Here is an 11,915-nt window from a genome sequence, read left to right on the forward strand (position 1 = left end):
GTGGGCTTCCAGCTCACTACAGCTGGAGAAATGCCTTTACTTCGTGCTAGGAAAAGAGTGAGGCGAGCCAGGCAGACTGTTCCCCATCGCTTCTCCATGGCAACAAGGCCTTCCAGACACGCACGTAGGCGACCAGGCCGAGGAGGCAGGGAGCACCACACTCCCTCCACATGAGCCCCAAACCTCCACTCATGGGGCTCTGCCTGCTCGGCTTATTGTCATCCTAGGGGAGCACACCTCAGAACAGCCTCTGAAACAACCACAGCGGGTCAGATAAATCCTTCCCACCAGCGAAGGTGCAGCACCCTCAAGTCCAAGCCAGGCAAAATCCATCCTGGCCAGCAGGAGCAGGGAAGTCCTTGTGCCCTGTGCCCAGCAATGCTGAGGCCACACCTTGAGTCCTGTGTCCAGTTCTGGGCTCCTCAGGTCAGGAAGGACATCGAGACACTTGAAGGTGTCCAGAGAAGGGCAACAAAGCTGGGGAGGGGTCTGGAGCACAGCCCTGGGAGGAGAGGCTGAGGGAGCTGGGGTTGCTTAGCCTGCAGAAGAGGAGGCTCAGGGGAGACCTTCTTGCTCTCTGCAACTCCCTGCAGGGAGGTTGTAGCCAGGTGGGGGTTGGTCTCTTCTCCCAGGCACCCAGCACCAGAACAAGAGGACACAGTCTCAAGCTGTGCCAGGGAAGGTTTAGACTGGAGGTGAGGAGAAAGTTCTTCCCAGCAAGAGAGATTGGCCATTGGGATGTGCTGCCCAGGGAGGTGGTGGAGTCCCCATCCCTGGAGGTGTTCCACAGGGGATTGGATGTGGCACTTGGAGCCATGGTTTAGTTGTCAGGAGGTGTTGGGTGACAGGTTGGACTTGCTGATCTCTGAGGTCTTTTCCATCCTTATTGACTCCATGATTCTATGACTGTATGACTTTTACCCATATAAATATTTCAGATGTGAAAACTCTGCTATCTCAGCATCCTAGCAAACCATAGAGCACTGTCTGGTAGGAAAGTCAGAGTCTTGGGGGTCTTAGATCAGGCTGAGATGAGATGGGCTGATGAGGCTCAGACTTTAAGGATGTGGTCATTTAGTGTTCAGAAAAGGCATTGCTGTCTAAAGGAGCAAAAAAAAAAAACCCCAAACAACCCTGCATCCCGACATTTCAAATGCACCAAGAAGAAATAAGGCAAGCCAAAGCCAGTCACAGAAACAACCTGCAAAAGGCAAAGGCAAACTAATAAATGCTTCTTAAAACACATCAAGGACAGCAGGCCTGTTGGGAGAATCTGGAGAGTCAGAAGCTGGCCACAGCACAAGAGGAAAGCATTCGTAGGAGATAAGGTCAGGACAGAAACACAATGAATATTTTGCATCTGTAGTCAGTGAGGAAAAGCTCAGAGAAGTTCCTCTGCCAAAAGCTATCTTTATATGGACATGGCATTGGATTTGGCTCCCATTCAAGTGTCAGCAGAGGAGGCTGAGGAATAAATAGAGAAACCAAAGAGTGCAAATTCACCAGCAGGAGATGGTTCACCTAAGCCAGAGATGAAACAGTTTAATTACTTCGTTGTGTCATGCAATCACTGTGTGTAACAGCCTTGATGGCTGAGAGCTTCAAGGTGACAAATGGGGAAGGGTTTGGGGTTACTGAATGGTTTGGGGTTGTCAGAAACCATGAAGCCTGAGGTACCTCTGGGCACACTGATAGAAACTGTAGTGAAGAATACGACTGGTGCATAGCTGCATACATCCAAACCACTGGGAGGAAGAAGAAGTGAGGAATAAAGGGAAGTTTCATAAATCTGTTCCAGCCCTTAGTCTGGAAAAGAGAAGGCTGAGAGGAGATCTTTTGCATGTTTGCAAATACCTGAGATTGGGTGTCCAGGAGAAGGGGCCAGGCTCTTCTCAGTGGTGTGCTGTGGCATGGGCATGGACACAGACTGGAGCACAGAGGTTCCACCTCAACATGAGGGAAAACTTCTTTGGTGTGAGGCTGCTGGAGGCCTGGAGCAGGCTGCCCAGAGAGGTTGTGGAATCTCCTGTGGAGACTTTCAAGCCCCATCTGGATGTGGTTTTGTGTGACCTGCCCTGGGTGACCCTGCTTTGGCAGAGGGCTTGGGCTGGATGATCTCTGGAGGTCCCTTCCAACCCTTCCCATTCTGTGATTCTTTAGAGGAGTCCATAAGTGTGTGGTGTAGTCTGCCTGGGTGCCCACGAGGTCTGAGTTTCTTACACAAACACAGCTTCTGTGGGATGAACAGAAAAGGCTTGGAATAGAGAAATCACTGGTTAAAGGCTCCTCAAAGAGCAGCTCTCAATAGGCAGGCTCCTGAATGGATGCAGGGCTTGAAAGGAGCCCCACAGGGATCCGTGTCGGGGGCTGCTCACTTCAGCATATTCAGAAATGCTCTTGAAAAGGGATTGGAAAAGGGGTGGCAAAGCTTGCTGATGATGCTAAGGTATTCAGGGTCATAAAGACATGAGGTGCTGTAAAGAGGTTTACAAGGCTATTGTGAGAGTGAATAACTAGGTAATAAAATGGCTCAGGACACCCAGAGCAGGTGATTACAGAGACAGGCACACAGCAGAAAAACAGCCCCAGCCTCAGCAGCACAGCCCTGGGCTCTGCACTAATCCTTATCCTCAGCAATGACCTCTCTTTTCTCCAGCCTCATCTGGATATCACCCCCAGCCAAGCTGCATTTGTGCCTCCCACACTGGTGGCTGGCTTTGGAGGGAGCACAAACCCAGGAGGTAAAGGGAAGGGACTCACAGGAAGCACAAAAGGACAAAGCAGGAGGGTTAAGGAGCAGTGTGAGCGGAGTGCTGGCTCTTTGGTCCCAATGGAGGCTAGGACAGCTGTGGGCCCTGCAGACAGCACTGTTATTTAGTAACTGGAAGAGAGGAATCCCAGGGTGAGCAGTGCTGAGGGAGGTGTGGGAGCCCCCTCCTGAGGGGCACTTGCCAGGGCTGTACAGCTGGCACATGGGTGCCTCCTTGGCACACAAGGCACTGAGACCACAGGAAGCAGTTTGAGGGGACTGGCCCAGGCAGGGATGTTCTTAGGTCCCTGCCCTCTTCTCCTGCTGTGCTGCACAAAGCAGCTGCCCCAAATGCAGTGGTAAAGGAGGGGCAAAGCACCAGTCTGAAGAGAGAAGACAAACTGATGTCCCCACTGCCCATAAACCTTCTGGCAAGTGACAGCAAACCCTGAGAGACAGTGAGGCCATGGGAGCTGGAGGAGCTGTTGGGGGTTATCTGCACAGCAGGGCTTGCAAAGGGTTTGAGGACAAGTTATGGCCAACTGCACTGGGATCTCCCATGTACCAGAAGGTCACTCAAATATCATCTAGCCACCTTCCCACTTGGCCAATTTAGCCACTTCAAGACAATGCTGTTGAATTCATTGATTGGAGACTTCATTCTAATGAGGCACTGTAAGGAAATAACTTTCCCAGCATTGGCATAATTAAAATTAAGCCATACATCACAGGAGCAAGATCCATAGCTAACAAGTTGGAGTTAGCTATGAGTAATGGGCTTGCTTTGGGCAGAGTCATTGAGCAGAGCTGGTCTTAAATGGGCAGGCATTTGACATTGGGAAAGAGCTTGGTCAAATGTGGCCTCAGAGATCACAGAAGGGTTGGGAGGGAACTCAAGGATCAGTTAGTTCCAAGCCCCTGCCATGGGCATGGAACACCTCCTACTAGCCCAGGTTTGTCAAGGCCTCATCCAGCCTGGCTTGGAACACTTTCAGGCTTGGAGCCTCCACAACTTCTCTGGGCAACCTTTTCCAGGGCCTCACCACCCTCCTGGGGAAGAATTTCTTCCTAATATCTTCCTGATAGGACTAGAGGGAATGGAATGAAGCTGGAGGTGAGGAGATTCAGGCTGGAGGTGAGGAGGAAGTTCTTCCCCATGAGAGTGGTGAAGCCCTGGAATGGGTTGTCCAGGGAGGTGGTTGAGGTCCCGTCCCTGGAGGTGGCCAGGCTGATCTAGTGTGGGGTGTCCCTGCCCATGGCAGGGGGGTGGGAACTAGATGATCCTCGTGGTCCCTTCCAACCCTGACTGATACTATGATACTATGCTGTCCAGCTTCTACCAGCCCGAAGCCATTGCCCCTCATCCTGTCACTCCATGCCTTTACCAAATATCCTTCTCCAGTTCTCCTGTAGCCCTTCAGGCTGCTCTAAGGTGTCCTTGGAGCCTTCTCTTCTCCAGGCTGAACAGCCCCAACTCTCAGCCTGTCCCCACAGGAGAGCTGCTCCAGCCCTCTGATCACTCTTGTGGCCTCCTCTGTCCCCACTGGAAACTGTTCCTGATCACTGGATGAGCAGTTCTGAACCAGCCTGGATGTGGACTCAGACCCAACACCAGGCCAGCTCACTCAGCTACCAGGCTGAGCTACCAGCCCCTCACCCTTGCTCTGTTACATGACACATCCCAGCCCTGCTGCACCACTGAGGCAGGAGAGGAATTCAGACCCCTTAGACCCTGACCACAGGGCCACCTGTGCTCAGAGGTTAAAGCCTTTCCTCCACCTGCCCAAGTCACTGCACTCTCCCAAATCTAATTTCCCAGCATTGTGAAGAAACTAAATATTATTTTACACATCTGTCTGCTCCTGCACAAGGCAGCAAGGTCCCTGGCAGGGCAAGCCAGAAATAGCCCTGGGCCCAGCTGGAGACTTGGAAGGCAGGATGTATGCTTAGCCCTTTCCAGCCTGCCCTTGAGCACTTCCAAGGATGTGGCATCCACAGCTTCCCTGGGCAGCCTGGGCCAGCATCTCACCAGTGAGGGATTTCTTCCTAATATCTAATCAAATTCCCCCCTCTTTCAGTTTGAAACTACTACCCTCATGCCATCACTACACTCCCTGCTCAAGAGTCCCTCCATAGCTTTCTTATAGGCTCCCTTCAAGCAGTGGAAGGCTGCAGTGTGCTCTCCCTGGAGCCTTCTCCAGGCTGAAGACCCCCAACTCACCCAGCCTTCACAGGAGAGGTGTTCCTGCACTGGATCACTTTCCTGTCCCTCCTCTGGACTTGCTCCAAGAGATCCATGTCCTTCTTGTGCTGAGGGCTCCCCAGCAGGCTGCAGCACTGCAGGGGTTTTGTCACCAGAGCAGAACAGAGGAACAGAGTCACCTCCTGCTGCCAGCCAGCCAGGCACATACAGCCCAGCTGCGTTCCCCCCAAGGCCCAGCCACAGAGCCACTTCATCAACCCCTGCTGAACTTCCAAGCTGGGTCAGACAGTGACTCAAAGCAGGACCTCTTCCAAGCCAGGTTGAGTGGCAGCTGCCTGGGAGACTCCCACAGCAGCACTGAGGTGGGCCTGGGTCTGTCCCAGGCAAGGCAGCCTGAAGAGACTTTGCTGCAGCTGCCCTTCGGAGAGACAGGAAGGTGATGAAGCCGCAGGGTTTGCTTTGCCATCTTTGTTCCAAGAGCAGTGCAGAGGCCTTGGCAGCTTTCTCTGAGCAGGCATTAGAGATGTTTGGAGGATGGGCTTCAGCTCTGCACCCCTCTGGCTGGGCAAAGCCACTGCCTGCTCTCGCTGCACTGCAGCACCGGCGCTGGCACGGCTGGGCCCTGGTGGGAGGCATCTCACTGCCTGAAGAAAATGCTGGTGCTGGCCTTTTCATTATGTTGCCCAGCAAATGTTCTCATGAAATATAGGCCTAATTATCTACCCACAGTCAGATTACTCTAAGATGCAATTTCCTTCTACTCTGTGGAGTTTGCTTGCCTTCTGTGGAGCTCATGATTGAAATACACTCAATTAGCTATTACTCTGCTGGCTGAAATCTTGAGCTGCCTTTCTGACAGGGCTGCTCCGTCCAGGTCTCGCTGGCATTGCAAGAACCAGGTGACACGAGCTCCCAAGGAAGCCCAAAAGCTGTCTCACCACTCAGCCATGCCTGTTGTTTATGAGGTTTGTGTTGCAAATGGGCAGCCTAATCAGGGCTGAGGGCTGGGAATGTGAAGCAGTGAACACACCTGGCATAAAAAGTGGCCCCAGAAGGCTAAGATCGTGCTCTAAATGCATGCCATGCCTTGTGCCAGGTAGATTGGAGCCAGGCAGGCTTGCTTTCATGATCACCCTTGTTAATAAGCAGGCACACCAATTCATAGAGTAATAAGAGTATTAATAATAATAATGCTAACATAGTTCAGGCACTCAGAGGAGGACAAGAGCATGTCCAGCCCACTGAGCCAGATAACCCTTGCTGAAATCCCCCTGTCCTATCTCAGCCCCCACCTTGAACACAGCCAGAGCCATTCCCATCACCACTGCTCCTCACTCCCTGCAGTCCTGGCCCTGAGTCCTGCTCCCCACCTTGTGCCAGCATAAAAGCCTTTGCTCCTTGCTGCCAAATCAGCTTTCTGGCCATCTCCTGAGGCTAAGAGCACCTAGATACCAACACTGGGCAACTGCACAGCATCTGTGATGGTCAGAACCCGCACAGGCAAGCAGAGCTGCCAAAGAGCCCAAAGCAAGGAGCAGTGCCAGCTCGGGAGGGTGCTGTGGTCTGTGTCCATCCCTTGGGTGGGATCATTTTCAGAGTGTGCTCCTAAATGGCTGCAAGGGAATTCACCCTGCCCAGGAGAGGAAAAGAAGGGAAGAGCTGGAACACAGGAGTCAGGAGAGCTGAGAGCTAAGCAGGCATTTCAAGAGCACCATAATATTAGTGTAGCCCTTTTTACCCCCCTTAGAATGATGGAGCAGGTGAAGAGAAACAAAAGAAACCAGCAGGAGGGAGGGTGTGAGCAGGATGCTGACATCATTTCATCCCTGTCAGCTAAATTAGTGACAGCAGTTTGACACAAGCCAGTCCCTCAGAACAAACTACCATGAGCAAGCCCAGGGGATGCCACACAGGAAACACACCCTGGGGTGGCCTGCAGGGAAGACATCCCTGGGCCTGAGCAATCCTCACCATCAACACAGACTGGGGAAGGAGGTGTGAGAAAGTAGCCCTGTGGAAAAGGATTTGAGGGTGATGCTGGACAAGAAGCTGGACTGGAGCAGGCAGTATGAGCTTGCAGCACAGAAGGCAAATCACATCCTGGGCTGCATCAAAAGATCCAGAGAGGTGATTCTGCCACTCTGCTCTGGTGAGACCTCACCTGGAGTACTGTGTGCAGGTCTGGAGCCCACAATATAGGAAGGACATGGACCTGATGGAGAGGGTCCAGAGGAGGGCAACAAAAATGATCAGGGGGTTGGAGCAGCTCTGCTGTAAGGCCAGGCTGAGGGAGCTGGGTCTGTTCAGCCTGGAGAGGAGAAGGCTCCAGGGAGACCTAACAGCAGCCTGCCAGTACCTGAAGGGGGCTACAAGAAGGATGGGGAGAGACTGTTTGTAAAGGCCTGCAAGGACAGGATGAGGGACAGTGGCTTCAAACTAGAGCAGAGCAGATTTAGATTGGATATCAGGAAGAAGTTCTTCACTATGAGGGTGGTGGAACACTGGAACAGGCTGCCCAGGGAGGTGGTTGAGGCTCCATCCCAGGAGATATTCAAGGTGAGACTCGACAGGGCCCTGGGCAGCCTGATCTAGTGCAGGGTGTCCTGCTGACAGCAGGGGATTGGACTGGATGAGCTTTGGAGGTCCCTTCTGGCCTGGGCCATTCTATGATTCTATGATTTCTCCCCAGGAACATGCTTGGTGTGAAGGCTCCCTGGAGGTCTTTGGTCCTGCTGCCTGCTTGGAGCAGGATTGTTGCCTATGCAGAGCAACTTTGCTTGGCCAAGTTGTGGCAGCCTTGCTGGCTGGTGAGCCCCACCCCAGGGTGATGTGCTCCCACACTGCTGCAGGGATGATGATTTTGTACCTACCAGAGACAGGTTTTACTCTCAGGGTGCCCAGCACTGGCAAGGAGCTGTGGAGATGCAGGACTCAACCCTTACAATGGAGGTTCCTCAAGGTCTGGATTCCCAAGACAGCTCCAGGAACAGCTCTGAAGGTAATTGATTGCTCAATGATTCAGTGATTACTCAGTTTTTGCTCCATCCACACCTCAGTATTTCATTGTTTGGCAAAATATCAGTCTGCCTTTGTCCTGACATTGGTACCAGGCAAGCTGTAAATTTGCAGATGACACCAAGCTGGGGGCAGGAGTTGATCTGTGAGAGGGTTGGAGAGCTCTGCAGAGGGACCTCAACAGGCTGGACAGATGGGCAGAGGCCAAGGGCAGGAGATTGAACACATCCAAGTGCTGCACTTTGGCCACAACAACCCCAGGCAGAGCTACAGGCTGGGGGCAGAGTGGCTGAGAGCAGCCAGGCAGAGAGGGACCTGGGGATACTGGTTGAATATGAGCCAGCAGTGTGCCCAAGGGGCCAAGAAGGCCAAGGGCATCCTGGCCTGCATCAGGAACAGTGTGGCCAGCAGGAGCAGGGAAGTCCTTGTGTCCTGTGCTCAGCACTGCTTAGGCCACACCTGGAGTCCTGTGTCCAGTTCTGGGCTCCTCAGGTCAGGAAAGATGTTGAGCTGCTGGAAGGTGTCCAGAGAAGGGCAACAAAGCTGAGGAGGGGACTGGAGCACAGCCCTGGGAGGAGAGGCTGAGGGAGCTGGGGTTGCTTAGCCTGCAGAAGAGGAGGCTCAGGGGAGACCTCATTGCTCTCCCCAACTCCCTGATGGGGATTGCAGCCAGGTAGGGGTTGGTCTCTTCTGTCAGGCAAGCAGCACCAGAACAAGAGGACACAGTCTCAAGCTGTGCCAGGGGAGGTTTAGGCTGGAGGTGAGGAGAAAGTTCTTCCCAGCAAGAGAGACTGGCCATGGGAATATGCTGCCCAGGGAGGTGGTGGAGTCCCCATCCCTGGAGGTGTTTAAGAAGAGCCTGGATGAGGCACTTGGTGCCATGGTTTAACTGAGCAGATAGTGCTGGTTGATAGGTTGGACTGGATGAGCTCAAAGGTCTCCTCCAACCTGGTTAATTCAATTTAATTCAATTCTATTCTGTTCTGTTCTATTCTAGGCAGCAGAAGAGCTGAAGTTTAAAGTGGCTGGGCTGTATTTAAGGTGGAAGGGAAAATAAAAGTTGCTACTGAAGGGAAGTTTGTGTGAAGGGAAGTTTGTGTGAAACATCTCACTCCTGAAGCTCTGCTCCAGCTCTGCCCAGCACCATGCCCAGCCCTTGCTGCATCTGAAGGTGCTGGGCACAGGAGTGAAGCCACCCCCAGCTGAGTTGCACATTCACCAGCACCAGCTTTGGGCTGGAAGGGACCTTAAAGATCATCCAGTTCCAACTCCCCTCCATGGGCTGGGACACCTCCCACAGGTTGCTCAAGGCCTCATCCAGCCTGGCCTTGAACACCTCTGGGGAGGGAGCATCCAGAGGCCAAAGGGCTCACACAGAGCTGGAAATGCAGCACCCAGAGCCCTGCCCAGCCCAGAGCATGGCAGCTCCCTCCAGCACAGTGCTGCTGCGCCAGGCAGCGCAGCTGTGTGTGGAGCCTGAGCCTGTGTAGAGCAAGGCCAAGAGCAAGGGGAACAGAGGGTAGAAATGTACTGGGAGGATGACTCAGAGAGCTCAGCTGGAGGGTGAGGAGGGATGCATTTAGCCTTTCTCTCTTGGTGGGTGGAAGGGAACTATTTGTGATGGTTGTGGCAGAAGGAGTGAGAAGCTGAAAGGGAGGTGAGGAAAAAGGAGAGCTGGGCTTTGCTATCTCGTGTGCATGGATGCTCCCTCTGGCCTGAAGCACATAGCTGCATCTGTGCCTGTGATGGGAAGCAGCTCTGAGCAGCATGGGGAGGTTCATGCAGGGCTGCACACACACAGAGGGACATCAGCAGCTCCTGTCTACCCTGAGGGTGCAGCAAAATAGGTGCAGGCTGCTTCAGCTTCTTCTGCTACACAAAGGTGAAGGCAGTAAAGAGCCTCTAGGTCAGACTGCTGGCCAGGACAACAAATGCCAGATCACAGAATGGTTAGGTTGGAAGGGACCTTAGGGAAAACAAAATAGCCCAGGGCAGAGGGAAGGAGAGGCTCTGGGGGGTGTGTGTGGTAGGAGAGGGTTATCCATTCTGCTGTCTCTGCCAGTGCCATGCTGCCAAGCTGTCCTGCTGGGCTGAAGAAGGCTGAACTTCAAAGAAGCATTGGCTGTAGCAGGAGGGCAATGTCCTTTCATCCCTGGCAGCTAGACCAGTGACATCACATTGGCTCAAGCCACCCCCTCAGAACAAACCACAATAAGCCAAATCAGTGTAACCAGGTGGGCACTGCACACAGGGAGATGATTCCTTGACTCCATCCCAGAAGCATGGAAGCAGAGGTCTGAAGGATCCCTGGAGGTCTTTGGCCTGCTCAAGGCAGGACTGTTACCTACTGCAGAGCAACTTTGCTGTCCAAAGCTCTGGCTGGCTGGTGATGCCCTCCCCAGGGTGATGTGCTGGAGTGGGGAATGTCCTCACACCCAGCTCAGGTTTGGTAGTGAAATCAGACAGGTGCTGAGCAAGATTAAGCAGGGAGCTGAAGCCATCCCCATTGTGCAGGGGAAGGCCTGGCTGCTGCTGCTGCTGCTGCAGATCTTGAGCTGAAGCAGAGCCAGCTGTGCTGTGCTGTGCCTGTGTGGGAAGGGTGAATGTCACAGCACGAGGAGCAACACAGCAGAGTGCCAGCGTGAGCAGGCAGCAGAGCTCTGGGGTGGCACTGGCTGGGGGACCTGGCCTGGCTGTGGGGTTCCATGGGCAGGTTTGGGCTGGCTGGAGAAGGTACCAGGAGGGATCTGATGGTGCAGCCTGTGAGCAAGGTCTGAAAGCAGGACTGGTGTACCCAGAAAATGAAAGCCTTGTGGGCAGCCACAGCAGCACAACCTGGTTATGTCCAAGGCTGAAGGCAGGACAGAGCACAGAGCAATAGGATTAAACTGGGCTGGGGTTGTCAGGTTAGAGCTGAAGAAAATCTGTTTAAGGACAGTGAAGCAGTGGAACAGACTGCCAAGGAAAGCAGAGATGCTCCAGCATGGGAGGAGAGCTCAGGTGCTCTATCAGGTGTGACCATCCAGGCTGGAGGTGAGGAGAAAGCTCTTCACAGAGAGAGTCATTTGTCATTGGGATGTGCTGCCCAGGGAGGTGGTGGAGTCCCCATCCCTGGAGGTGTTCCAGAGGGGATTGGATGTGGCACTTGGTGCCATGGTCTAGTTGTGAGGTCTGTGGTGACAGGTTGGACTTGATGATCTTTGAGGTCTCTTCCAACCTTAGTGAGACTGTGACAGAGCCTCCCCTGGGCACCAGGTCAGACAGGAGAGTCACAGCACAACAGCTCCAGCCTGCTTTGCCAGAGTGTCACAGAGCTCCCCCAGGGACTGGTGTGCCCTTGGTGTAAGGACATGGAACTGCTGGAGAGGCTCCAGAGGAGGCCACAGAGATGATCACAGGGCTGGAGAACCTCCCCTGTGGGGACAGGCTGAGAGTTGGGGCTGTTCAGCCTGGAGAAGAGAAGGCTCCAGGCAGACCTCAGAGCAGCCTTCCAGTACCTGAAGGGGCTCCAGGAGAGCTGGGGAGGGACTTTGGACAAGGGCTGGGAGTGCCAGGATGAGGAACAATGGCTTTGAGCTGGGAGAGGGGAGACTGAGAGTGGAGAGGAGGAAGAAATTGTTGAGAGTGAGGCTGGGGAGACTCTGGCACAGGTTGCCCAGGGAGGCTGTGGCATCTCCCTGGAGGTGTTGAAGGCCAGGCTGGATGAGGCCTTGAGCAAGCTGGGCTGGTGGCCCACGGCAGGGGTTGGAAGTGGATGATCTCTAAGGTCCCTTCCAACCCAGCCCATTCCAAGACTCTAATTTGATCAGCCACTCCACCAGGTGGATCTGTTTGCTGGGTTTAAGGTTGTTTGCTTTCTGCAGCACCCATGGCAGGGGGGTTGGAGCTGGGTGATCTTCAAGGTCCCTTCCAACCCAAACCATTCCAGGAATCTATGACTCATGGAGG

The sequence above is a fragment of the Dryobates pubescens genome, chromosome 29 (assembly GCF_014839835.1).
Source record: "Dryobates pubescens isolate bDryPub1 chromosome 29, bDryPub1.pri, whole genome shotgun sequence".
NCBI classification, from domain to species: Eukaryota; Metazoa; Chordata; class Aves; order Piciformes; family Picidae; genus Dryobates; species Dryobates pubescens.